We start from the raw sequence: 13477 nt of genomic DNA on the forward strand, positions 1-13477 counted from the left end.
GAGCAAAATGCTGGCAGTTGAAGCTAAGCAAACTGAGTGAAGGAGAGACAGGGAGAGAAAATTTACAGAGTAATGCAGAAGCTTGATGAAGCTAAATGGTTGTAGTGCTTCACCCCAGTCAAGCAGATTTATTATGGATGCTACTCTGCAAGTATTATCCCAAACTGTATTGTCTTTTAATTATTTCATATTATCATAGTGAATTATTAAGCAAACCGAGATGGGGGTATTTCAAAAATAAAGAAAAACTAATGGTTGTCTGACCAACCACAGTGGCACAGTCTTCAGTGATTACACCTCGTCCTCCTCAACTCCTCTGCAAAACTGGTAAGCACATCGAAGGTTTTCTCTCCTCTGCCTTAGGAAGAGGATTTAAAGTATACCAGTGTCCAGGTGACAAGTTACTCCAGGAAGCAGCAAGAGAGTCAAAGCTCTGATCTGCCACATCATTTGCAATGTGGTAAGAAAAGCTTGATGCAGGTAAATAGCAGTCAGGGAAGAATTTTTAATGCAAGACTTAACCAAGTGTGTTTGTTCATGTGTTCTCTGTCCAATTTGCAAAATGCTTTTGGAAACAAAAGTTCAAATAAAAAAATGGGACCCCAGGCAGTCCCCCAACTTGTTGGGAGGACAGTCTGTCCTCTTTGTCTTCCTAATGCATTGGGAACCCCCAGAAAGAGGTGGAGTTTGCCACTGTGTAGAGAGAAGTCTGGATGCGTGGGTGGATGGATGAAATGGAGGTGTGAGCGTGTTCTCCTCGCGGATGTGTGGGCTCTTTCCAAACGGCTCTCCTAGTGTTCAAAGGCGTGCATGTTAATCTGCCCTAAATACAGTACATCATATTCTAAATTGTTAGTGGGAGTGCATGTCTCTCTGTTCTGTATAATGATGAATGTAGACCTAGAGAAAATATTGCCTGGCTCTTCAGATAAGCTCCATCTTCTCATCCTTATTGTATGTAGCTGTTTTGCTCTATATTTGTTTTCCCCCTGTCATAGAATTTGTCTGTTTTTAGTTGTTTGATACACTAAAAGGTTTTAGATTTCCAAAAGGGTTTTAATCCACACAAAGATGAGCTGAGACAATGCCAGATTTCCTTTTTAAATAATGTTTTCATTTATTAAGGAGGAAATAGCTGCATAAACTAATCTGTGTGAAAAAGAATATTTTTCCCTAATTGTTTCTTCCTTCACTGCAGCAACTACTATCAAGCTGGTAAAGAGTCATCAGTACAGTTGAGGAATTCTGGCACACTTTTCTCACACGATTGGTTGAATTTAGCCACATTTGAATGTTTTTAAAAATAAACTGACAGTAGTAAAATGTGCTTAATGATCTGAAACATTTAAAAGTGACAAAATGCAGAAACAGAAGAAATTCTTAGCTGTTTGCATATCTGTCTGATCCAAGCTGAAAACTGACATTAGTAGTGGATTAAGTATGCATACAAAACCATTTCATCTCTTGCACCAGTTTGCCTCACACATTTTAAAACATCAGTGTGTAAAGCATTCTGGTGGCTGGCGCGGCTATAATCCAGTGCCGGCAGACTGGAAATTATGAATGCAACAGAACTTGAAAGGTTTATTTTTCTGCCACATTTAAATTTTCCCAAATCAGGGAAGACAGACAGGCTCTTTTCAACCGTAGAAATTGAAACAGCACCATGGGATTCCATCTACTGCACTACAGAGAATTTTACTGGGAATTTTAGCTTTGGATTTTCAAGATATTGTTGCGACAATTTTTTGAGGCCATAATAGTAACAGCAGGTTTGTTTATTGTGTTTAAAAACCCCTAATGTCAAGTTCAGGGCAGCTTTACCTGTTATCTTTAGGGAGTACAGAAAGTACACCTTCTTTGAGTTCTGCAGTTTTATAAATGTTGTATATATGCAAGATTTTGTTTTGAGTCACATTTTAAAACGCGCTACACAGTTTTTCTTTCCCTCGATTGGTGTAATCTTTTTTTAATAAATGTCAACTTAGTAAGTTCTGTGATTTAAATTAGAAGCTACACCTGGTCTGGCCTTTTCTTTAGCAATGATAACTTCCTGGAGAAGGACATCGACTGACATATTGCTGCCAACGACTAAACATTCTCTCTTCTGCTTTTAACTATTTACTTTTCATTAACATAGAAAGTGCTTCTACATCAATTCTTATGTTTCTGTTGTGGAAGATGGCCTGTCATACCGAGCCAGGTTCTGGTTCTGATCCTGGTTTCTATGTGTTAAAGGTGAGCTTTTCACTCCTTCGCTCCATGCAAGGGATGGCTGTAAAGTCAACGACATGCCACCAGCGATTGTCTACTGTCACTATTTGCCCGTCCAGGAAGAGGGAATGATTCAAGTAAGACTGTATTCCTTGGACAGAAAACTTTTATGTTAATTTGAGTAACGGACTGAGCTTTATTTACAGTTTCACTTGGATCAATTGGAATGTAAGTGTGTTGTGAAATGACAAAAATAGAAATAAAGAGAACTGGATTATTTCTTACATTAAAACTTTTATTCACAGAAGGTTTCCTTTCCTTTCACAGTGCTATACTTGAAACTTGAAACTCACAGTTATGTCTTCTTAACAAAGCAATGACATTGATGCTTTCCCAGGACAGATTAGAAGGTAGCGTAATGGAGCAGAAAATTATTATTTTCTGCGTGTACTCTTATGTCTGCAATCAGCACATTTTCCCAGAGGCTTTATCAAAAATAATGAAAAAGGAGGAACTAGCTTTGAACTCACATCCTAAACTTGCAAAGCTACCCCTGAGATTGCAAATTGACTAAAAATGTTTCCACAGATAATGTCCTTTCAGACATGATCTCTGTAATTTACCTTGTTTTTGATGCTTGAAGCCCCTGAGATGCCCATGAAAGCTGAAGAGTGCTTCATGATTGTATACTGAACATTATGCAGCATTTCTGCTTTCAAAAGCAGAAACAAAATATCCCTGAGTTACACTGAGAGAAACAGTCACCAAGGCAAGACACTGTCACCTCATGTCAGTATGTATTCCCTCTGCAGGCATCCTGTGAATTTTCACATTTATGCATCTGTACATTTAATGATAAACAAAACAAGTTTTTAAGGTCATTGTTTCCACTTTATCTCAAGGTCATTCATATCCACCTCTCTTAAATTGTCATTGGCAGTCTTGACTAAGTGCTAAAATTTGACTTGTTTAAAATGATGCAGTAGTGATGCCTGTGTTACTTGATGTCAAATATCGATGCTTTTAATGGAGACGTTTTGGAGATTTAGAAAGAAAAGAGTATATCCTGAACTCTGAGAATAGGATTTAAAATATCAGGGGTATTTTATTATGACCCCTGATAATGTGACAAGGCCCCTTTCATTAGTGTAAATTCTCAAGTTTACTCTATAAAGAGTGCTCAATAATACATAAAACAAACAGAAAAAGTTTCAAGAATAAAAATTGGAATGATTTTCAATCAATTATACAATGGGGAAACTCAAACCAGTTGTTGCCTTAGCTGGCCTAAAATTGACAGATTATTTTCTCAATAACCCCTAAAGCTAGTTGAGCTGATCAAATATGCATGCTTTAACTTTGTGAAGAGGGAATATTTTTTGTTAAAAAAACATGAACACCGCTGTGCTTATTGAGACATTACAAATTTGTTGTGATATCAAAGATTGTTCTTAAAAATGACTTTCCCCAGTAAGAATTCATTGGAAATCTCCCTAGAAGTAAGAAAGGAAGCATCAAAACAGTAATATCAGCAGTTTAACATCAACAGCCAGACATTCTCTAAATGTGTCCCTCAGAAACATGATGCTTTCATTCTGGATTCAGACAGTGATTGTTATGTGTGTGAATCCCTCTGCTTGACTGTCTCATACAGTAAATGCAGTAGTTCAAAAAATAGAATGACTCCAAGATTCTACAGACAAATATTCTTATCCTACTAACCGTAACCCTTGCAAAATAAAATTATACTCATTTTGCACTTCTTAAAGTTTTGCAAATTTTGGTGGGTTAAAACCAAAAACTTTGCTTTGTTTTACTGGGATTTTAAGTGATAGATCAAACCAAAGTAGTGAATATATAGAATCATTAATTTGACAATAGTTTATATATTTCTGTAGCCATTTTAACTTGTTTTTTTCATCTTATTTTATTCATTGTTGCATACCATTTTTCCTCAATGAAACACGTAGAATAATGTCCTTATCACATTATCTTTGTTTTATCTCAAACTCTTATTTTTAAAGAGTGAGAATGAGACAATGAGTAGGTATCGTTTTCTGCTTTCCAAAAAAGAAGAACCCACTAGAGTAGAGAAAACATCATCAGGCTCCACCTGTCATTGCCAATCACGTGTCCTCTGGTTTCTTTGTTTATTTTATTACCAAATGTCCCATTTAATGGTATTACAGTCCAGAACTCTTTGTAAGGCCACACATCGCCCATAGGCCATTTGCATTGATCCCCTTCTCAATGCCTAAACAGGTCAGTGTTATTTTGACAGACAATAAGGGTTTCCACACAAATCCTTAGCTGGTTTAACAATGTGGCCGATTGGCTTATCCACCCAGTGTTTGGTGTTTTATTTTTTAGAAAAGCTTTGACCAGATGTATTGAAGGCACATGGTATTTTTCTTCATTAGTGCTCTGACCCGGCCCGTAGGGACAGGATGTTCACACCGCCACCTTCCTCAAAAACCATCATCACTGAGCAGTGCCAACACATTTGATGAAACACATTTTATGAAGATCACAGTGAGCCATGGGCCAGAGAGGCTGACGAGATAAAACACATGAGAGCTGAGGAGCTGACCTTGTAAAAGGCATCATCATCACATCTCTTTTGTGTCCAATTTTTGTTGCTGACTTTGACATAATATTTCTACATTTTTGTTCAAAATGTTCAAAGGAATCTGCTTTTGATGAGAAGAGCTGAGAGGTTTGCTCTCAGTTTCCCTCATGAGGGTTTAATTCGGACTGGGAATGTGAGAAAACATCCGATGCTCAAAGAGGCTGCTGCCTCTCGCTTTCCCGTAATCGTGTCCAGATATGAACCTGCAGTGCAAGAACACACCGACTCACACGCACATTCACGCACACACGCACACGCACGTGGACAAAACCATGTGTATAAAATGTGAAGAGCTTTTCCCCAGAAAACCCATCTGATATCTGTTATTACCATAATATTTGGTGCTCCACTGCACAGAGTAAAACTCTGGTGTATTTGGATGGAATAATAACTCATGTAGCAAGGCAAAGCATCATAACAAGTCTAATATTTAGAGAAGATGACTCCCTTTGCTCTTACACTGGAGATTTGATTATGCTGTGAAATTCTGATTTATACATATTACCGGTAGTCAAGAACAGATGCCTGAAGATGAGTGTTAGGAAAACCTGCTTCCACCTGTAAATACAGTTTACTTTTTCCAGTGTGGCTCCAGTGAGTATCTGTGAGCCACAAACCAGTTCATGGTGTTTGTGCTCCTGGTTTCCTGCCTGACATCCATACAAAATCTGTGTCTATTGGAGATTTCTTTCGCTGCCATATATAATAAAATGTCATACAACATAACACAGGTTTCCTCTGCTTGTTTCCACTGAACAAACCAAAAGATAGCTTCGCTGTCTCTTTCTCTTTCCTACAATTGCCTTTCCTCAAATGTGCAGAATCTGCCAGGTGCAAGGTGTTTGGAAAATCGGTTTCCTCAGATTATGAAACTGTGAGTGTGGATTTGCAATCCGTTCCCCTGAGTTTGGCTAATCCATGTGAACAGATTTGCAAACATTCAACATTGCCCAAAACCTGCATGTTTCAAATTTGGCCATTTTAGTAACACTAACGGGAAAAATAAAACAAAGTTACTTTGCAAAAGTATTCAGACCCCTTGAAACCACAAACTTCAATGTATATTGGAACGTACATAGAAAAAAGACAAAATAGAGCATAATTTTGATATAAAAAATATTTTTTAATAAGTAATCTGAGTGTGTTTATTTATGAACTATTCATAAATAAGCCTGCTAAAAAATTGGGCTGTGGTTCAAGATCATTGCCCATGTGGAAGATTTGTGCCCAGGGTTTAGCTTCTTGGCTGCTGGCTTGAGGTGTTGCTTCAAAATTTCCACAATATATTTTTCCACTTTGTCAACACTTTTTGAAATATTTGTATTTGTAAAAAACAACACAAAACAAACTAAAACTGAAACTATGTATGTGTTCTCTCCCATTTCTTACTTGTGAAAGTATGAAATGGTAACTATAGATCAATACTTTATGCTGATCTATTACCGCACATAACATTTCAAATACATAACATTTAAAATAAAACATTAGAAAGTTTGTGGTTGTAAGATCACAGTAAAAATGTTTGATAAGTATGAATAGTTTTGCAAATCATTGAATCATTCAAAATATTTATTTGTTCAGAAACATTTTTCTTATCAGTGTGTCATGTTGCCCACTCATTCTCTCAGCTGGATGAAACAGATTGTGAAAGTCTAGGATAAAATCAGTCATCTGATGTCAGAGCAGGTTTTCTCCACATCTTCCACCTTCTTCTTACATACGTATTTGCCTTTATTTTTCCTCCAATAGTAATTGTGGGAGAATTATAATCTGCTAATTGACTCTAGGTTTATTCAGATTTCTCATTGGGTTTTCAAAAATCTCCTCCTTCTCACTTCTTGTCGCCTCAATTTATCATGACCTTCCGGAAGCTCCGTCTAGCCAGAACCTCTCATTATTGCACGATGGGGTGCTGAGACGCACTCACCCAGATGGTGAAATATGTACACACACAAATCTCAGATAATTAATGAAAGAATACCCACTGAAACACACGAGCCAAGCTGATAGGATAAAAAGACAATGTGCGAATACCGGGTCTGGCTTCGTCTTGTTACCGTATGCATATCGTGCACATACACACCACCTGCAGAGGATGTGTGAGTGACAGGAAAACTCCAGAGAGAAAAGAAAAAAGGCCTCAAAAGTGAGAGAGTGTGAAGACTTTACAGATTTATGCAGACACACACTCAAAGGTTTACGCACAGACACACACCAAGACACAAAACCCAAAGAAAAACTATGGTTAAATAAACAGAAAATCTCAGGGCAAACAGTGGAGCTTACGTGGGCTTTGAGAATAGGGTGTTCGCTTGTGGTCATAAACCTCCAGCTAGGGCTTTATTAGGCTCTTCTATTCTGCTTTGTTCTGTCTTTCAGTTTATACATATAATCAACAAAGAGCTTAAACTATTGTTATGTTTCTACCAATGGTCTTTCACATTTGAATCTGTTTTAAATGCTAAAACCAGACTTTCAAAGTTTTAAGCTTCAACTCTGGACACATGATGAGCAGTGTGATGAATCTTGCATTAGCAAAACCCTGACCAAAACAAACTGAGAGGTCACTGACATTATTGGACTTTTCGTGTATAGGGAGTGTAAAGTTTTTCTTTGCTGTCTAACAAAAATTTGATGACCAGAGTGAAGATTTTTCAGAGAGAATGCAGACAAAGACCAAGACTTCTGTAATAATGTATTTTGGACAAATTTGTCGTAATTGTATTAATAGGAGACCAGAACATTGGAGATGTTTGACATAAACCATAATAAAGAATCGAATATTTCATGAGGTGTCCTATTTTTTGTATGGCTTTATGTAACTAGAAATCAGAAAAACCTCAGATATGTAAAACATTACTAACACCCAATAGCCAAGATTAGAATCCAAAGAGGAGTGATGCAAATAACTTGACTGACAAAATGCTGAATGGTCAATAGAAAGGTAAACTTAGTCTGTTTAAATATGTTTTATCAAAATGTCAGGGAAAAAAAACTAAAAAGAATAGAAGCAGATGTAGTTGAAAAACGTATCTGCATGCACACTCACACTCACTTTGTGAAAGTGTTCTTGACAACTACCTTCTCTGCTCTCACACATAAGCACCTCCAGACATTATCTTCACTTTGCACAGAGAGTTAGGAGGATGAACTTCAAAAAAAGCGTTCACCTCACTGGTGCAAACATTTGCATACTCATGCAGTTCACCTCATGTCAGTTCGAGCCTGCAGCTAATGCAAAAAAAACCCACAAAAACATTCACCTGTTTTAGTTTTGTAACTGAAAAATATGGTTTCTTTATTGAAGGGAAACTCTGATTTTGACCCCAGATTTTAGTGGGAGCAACCAATTTCTAGTGAATCTATATGTATACACAAGACTTTAAAAAGCTTAGGTTTTTGTAATTACAATATATATAGGGCAAATCATTGTCAAAGTTTTCTACTTTTAATTTGGGATATGTCTTACCTAATCCAACTGAAAAATAAAAATAATATGTAAGATGAAACAATCTAGTTGCATAGGGTATCCATCTTTCCAATGAAACCTTTTAGAAACATTTTTTGTTTCTGTAAAAGTATTTGGTCTAATTAGGCTGAAATCATTCAACATTATCTTGTCTTAGCATGTTTACCCAGTCTTATGGCGTTCCCAAAAATTGTCGAACTATGAAAATGTTTTATACAGACCTGTTCAGGTTACTCCTGAGATCTTCTGTTAATTCAATAATCAAAACTCATCAAAAGTAACAGTAACACTGTAAATACCACGGTGATCAACCAGGAAATTACTTTGATTCTCATCCAATGACAGTTGAAGATCGGCTCTGTCTCTTAGAAATTCAACTTAAAGGACTTATCTTCTAGTTTTTATTAATTATAACTTTGTTCATCCTGGACCACAAATAATATTTCAGACATTTAGAATAAAAAAGGTGCTTCTATTAAGCGTCTGCCTATGGTTGTTTTCAATTTTTATACGTCAATAGACTCAACTTCAAAGAAGGACACAAATATCTAGAGACTGTCATTTAAATCCATTGCAAAGGCATGAAGTTTTTAAAAAAAAATATACAAAGATGTGAGAATATTAGAAGTCCTGAGGGTGTTTTATCAGTGTGTGTGTCCCAGTCAGAGGGAGAGCTCATGTTTACACAATGACAGATTGTCTCTCCAGCCTGCTGTGTGTTCATGCGGTGTCACTCATTTGTCTCCAGCACACTCCTCCCACCACCGCTCACACACACACACACACACACACACAAACACAAGCACTTTTAAGATCTCTAGACGTCCTTGGTAGTGTTTGATTGTTCCACTATAATCTAATGGCTTTATTGACCTGAAGCCCAAGGACTCCAAAGCACTGTCCTCCCACAGAAAAGGCTAGCTAAATGAAAGTCTTCTCCTTATCTCATCCTTGGCCTTCGTTTTTCTTCTTCCTGTCTACGTTCCACCTACCCTTTGTGATTGTCTCTCTTCTTCGTCATCTTCTCAGTCTCACTGCAATCTTGTACTCCTCTCTTAAAGTCAGCAGGTGAGGTGATCATGTGAGACAGGAAGAAATGAGAATGAAAAGAAAACTACTGGAAAGAAATCCCACACAAATTCAGTTTCATGTAGGGACTGCCTACATGAAACTGACTGGTAATAATCTGCACAAGTAACTGTGCTGTTTGCATGAATAACATTTGGTCTAATAAACAAAAAAAAAAAACTCTTTTAATGGAAGTGTAGATTTCTGTCCTATCATATCATTTAAAGGTGTATCTCCTGTTTATTGTAATTGAATAACATTCATCAGTAACTGTTTGCTCGTTACCGGTAAGAACTTGATACACAGAATTATACAGGCAGATCGACAGCAATCTGTACAGATCCAACTTAAGAATTTATGTATTTCTTGTACACAGATTAATTTATGTCAGTAGTTTAATCCAAAATGATAATATTTATGTTACAGATTAATTAAGCACAGAGGACCTAACATAGGCATAAACTAACAGGTCTGTCATAAATTATTTTGTCATGAAGTGTAGGTGAGGTGTGGTGAGGCAAGTGCTGGGGACCCAGGTAGAAGTGAAAAAACTTAGTTTAATGATGAAAACGTCCAAATATCCAAAACAGTCCAAAAACCCTGTCAGCTCAGCAGAGCGGAAAACAAAGCTCAGCACTGGTAGCACAGGTAAACGAAGGACAGCAAGACAGACTGCTGCATACGACTAGCACCCGACGAGGAACAAAGAACACAGGTGGGGTTTTGCTGTCACCTGTAATCGACATGTCAAGTGGTCGTTTCTGTTCATTTTCTTAATAATTAAGTGTTAAGGTAGATGTCTTGATCACCTCCATGCCAGTAATATGCTAAAAACTAATTCATTCAAAAAAGCCAAGTATTATCAGAAGTCTCATTCTGTACACATAATTGTATTTTACAGTGTTTCATCACCATCAAAGAGATAGTGGTTACGATACTGTCCAAAAACACTGATTACTATCTGACAGCTAATATCTAATTATAACATTAAAATACACACAGAGCTCCAACATTGCACTGCACCTGTTTGCACTTTTAAGTGGAATTATCTTACACCTCTGCACAGCACACAAAAATGTTTCTTCTCTAATTTATTTCTCTTTGTCACTTGAAAGAAAACTCTGAGGTCTTCTCACTTGTCTAAGCATCACATTACAAAACCACCTTAGGGAAAATTGTTATCCGCTGTCCTTACGAACTGTTAATTAATCTCAGAATGGGGTTTAATCATTTAAGTCTCTTGTGTACATTCACGTTTGCTCAAGTAATAAAACTGTAGTGTAGGTGTGATAAATCTCTGATGTGTTTTTGGTCCCCTAATAGGTTCCTGTTTGGTTTTTGTGGTTTTTTGGGGGGGTTTTTTTGGCTTGAACCAATGTTTTCAACAAATCTACTTTCTGTTATCGGGCTGCATTCAAGAGTCACATTGACAAGTTAGCAGCGGACAGGAGGGAAGATTCTGATGCACACTTTGGAGGGCATGAAAGTCAGATGATTAAAAATTGATTATCTGATTCTGTGTAGGATGTGGAGGAAAGAGATTAATTTAATACAATTTGGGATGACACTGTGGAAGAAATTTAAAGCTGAAAAACTAAACTGTCAATACTTTCCAGTTGGATTATATACATATAAAAAAAGCTTGTGGCTTGTGCATATCAGCTGAACTTACTTAAATTACTCTTTTTAAACACCTGACTTTAAATAAACCAAATAAATTTGTCTTTACTGCATCTTGAACTGAATCTCATAATATCACGGGTCTCACTAGAATGAATTGCTCAGATCTGAACTGAGTTTGGTTCCTATGTGACTATTGTTTTCTAAATTCCCTTGAGGTAATTTTGTTTTTTGTAAATCAGGAGTATATAAATGGGTGATAAAATAAAGTAATATGATCGGAATTAAAGCTTTAAAATTTACTGAACATTTTTATTTTGCGTGTCTATTGTTTGTTTCATTTTCTGCCTGGCATTTGTTAAATTGCATCTGGTATAAAATTTATATTTTCTTAATTCTCTTTGCTCTCTAGGAATATTCTTTTTTTTTCAGTTGCAACACACCAATTTCTCCAATGAGCAATACTGCAGACTCTGAACTGTTGAGCAGAGCTAATTTTGACTATAACGTGGACCTTGACTTGTTAATGTTTCATTTTAAAAGTTGCTTGCAGCATATTACTGACTAGGATAACACTCTGTAGGGATATATCATACAAGCTTGTGTCAGAAAAGATAGATTGCCATCTGTGCACACATCCAGAGCAGTTTATGTAATGCAGTGCGTTTCAAGGACATATAGGGCAGTATTTTTTTTTTCTTTTACACATAATTTTTCATGACTAAAAACAAAACAAAAAAAAAAAACAGAAAAGAAGATCCACCAACCACCTGAGAGAGGATGTGAGTTTGTCATTCAGCAGGCGTCTGATGGCTGTCAGGCATTTCTCCTCTACTGCAGATATGACGCAAACACATTTTCCTCTTTTGCTTTTCTCCGCTGTGTCGTCCTTCTCCCCCCTCGTTCCTTACCATTTTTCCTTCTTATATCCTCCTTGTTTACATCTCTTACTTTTCTCGCAATGCTCTGCGCGTTTCCACTTTATCTTTCCTTCTCCCCCTTTTTTTTTTACACTAAAGATTTTTACCTCCCCTGCCCTCCACCCTCTAATTGGAGATGAGTGGGTGGAGTGAAACATTGTGCCCTGGAGATTGTTGTGCCATCCGCTTTTCAGATGTGGCTTTTTTGTATGCCTACATAACAAAAATAAACAAAAATGACTTTCAAAGGAAAAATCTGGGATATTGTCCTGTTATTGTCTTACAGAGATATTAATCTTATTTAAAAATTGACAGCTTATTTGCTTTATTCCCGCTTTCCCTTCTCTCTGTTTTTTTTTTGTTTGCTTTGATCATATTTATCATTTCATTTCCAGTTCGCAAGTTTCTGAGGATATATTACCCTCTGCTTTTTCTTTGTGTGGCAGCTGAGAGGGAAAATGTGGGCGTCCTCTCTCAGAATTTTAAAGTATCGTCTCGCTTATTTTGCCTTCATCTTCACCACGCCTTCCCCCTCTTTGGCCATTTTTAGAGAGAAAATCCCATCCCATCCATCCTACAGAACATCTGAGAGCCTGAGTTTATGCAAGTGTGTAGAAGTGTGTGCAGTAACACACACACACACACAGACACATACCCTCTCAAGGGTATACGAGAAGTAGAAGAAATACACACTCACTGACTAATTCTGCCTTTTACCGCAGATTTCTGAAAACACTGACTGGCACCAGGTGATACTTCGATCTAATAAGATAGTACACCAATAGTTTGTGGATTTGATATCTATTTATAAGTTATACATAAAATTTGTATTATTTGTCTTTTTGGGGGTTTTTTAGTCTTCCTGAATGATTATTGACATTGCCAATTAAGTTGCCATGAAACCATCTACTGACATCCTACTATCCATCCATCCATCCATCCATCTTCTTCCACTTATCCGGGGTCGGGTCGCAACTTCAGAAGGAAGAGCCAGACTTCCCTCTCCCCAGCCACTTCTTCCAGCTCCTCCGGAGGAATCCCAAGGCGTTCCCAGGCCAGCCGAGAGACATAGTCCCTCCAGCGTGTCCTGGGTCTTCCCCAGGGCCTCCTCCCGGTGGGGCGTGCCCGGATTGTAGGATGTCCCTGGTGAGACATCCTACTAGTGTTTGATAAGTTCAGTAATTGTTATGTTTAACATGGAATAAAAGAATGTTCTCATGATGTAAGGCTGTTTTCCACACTTACTTGCTGCTCATAGTGGGCAGCTTCATGTGATGAAGTTCCAAACAAGCAGCTGTTGTAACTAAATCATCCAGGTTGTGGCAGAAATTAATATATATATATGTATATAAAATTCCCTTCTCACCCACCGCGGGTGGTGATTCTTCTTCCTCTTAGCTCGGGTCCTCTACCAGAGGCCTGGGAGCTTGAGGGTTCTGCATGTAAAAAAAAAGCCCTATCTTGGCTGTGCCTGACTGCACATTTCTGGACTGAGATGTCTGATGTTGTTCCTGATCTGTTGTAGCCACTGTTCCAGTTTGGGGTGACTGCCATGAC

The sequence above is a fragment of the Gambusia affinis genome, linkage group LG11 (assembly GCF_019740435.1).
Source record: "Gambusia affinis linkage group LG11, SWU_Gaff_1.0, whole genome shotgun sequence".
Taxonomy (NCBI): domain Eukaryota; kingdom Metazoa; phylum Chordata; class Actinopteri; order Cyprinodontiformes; family Poeciliidae; genus Gambusia; species Gambusia affinis.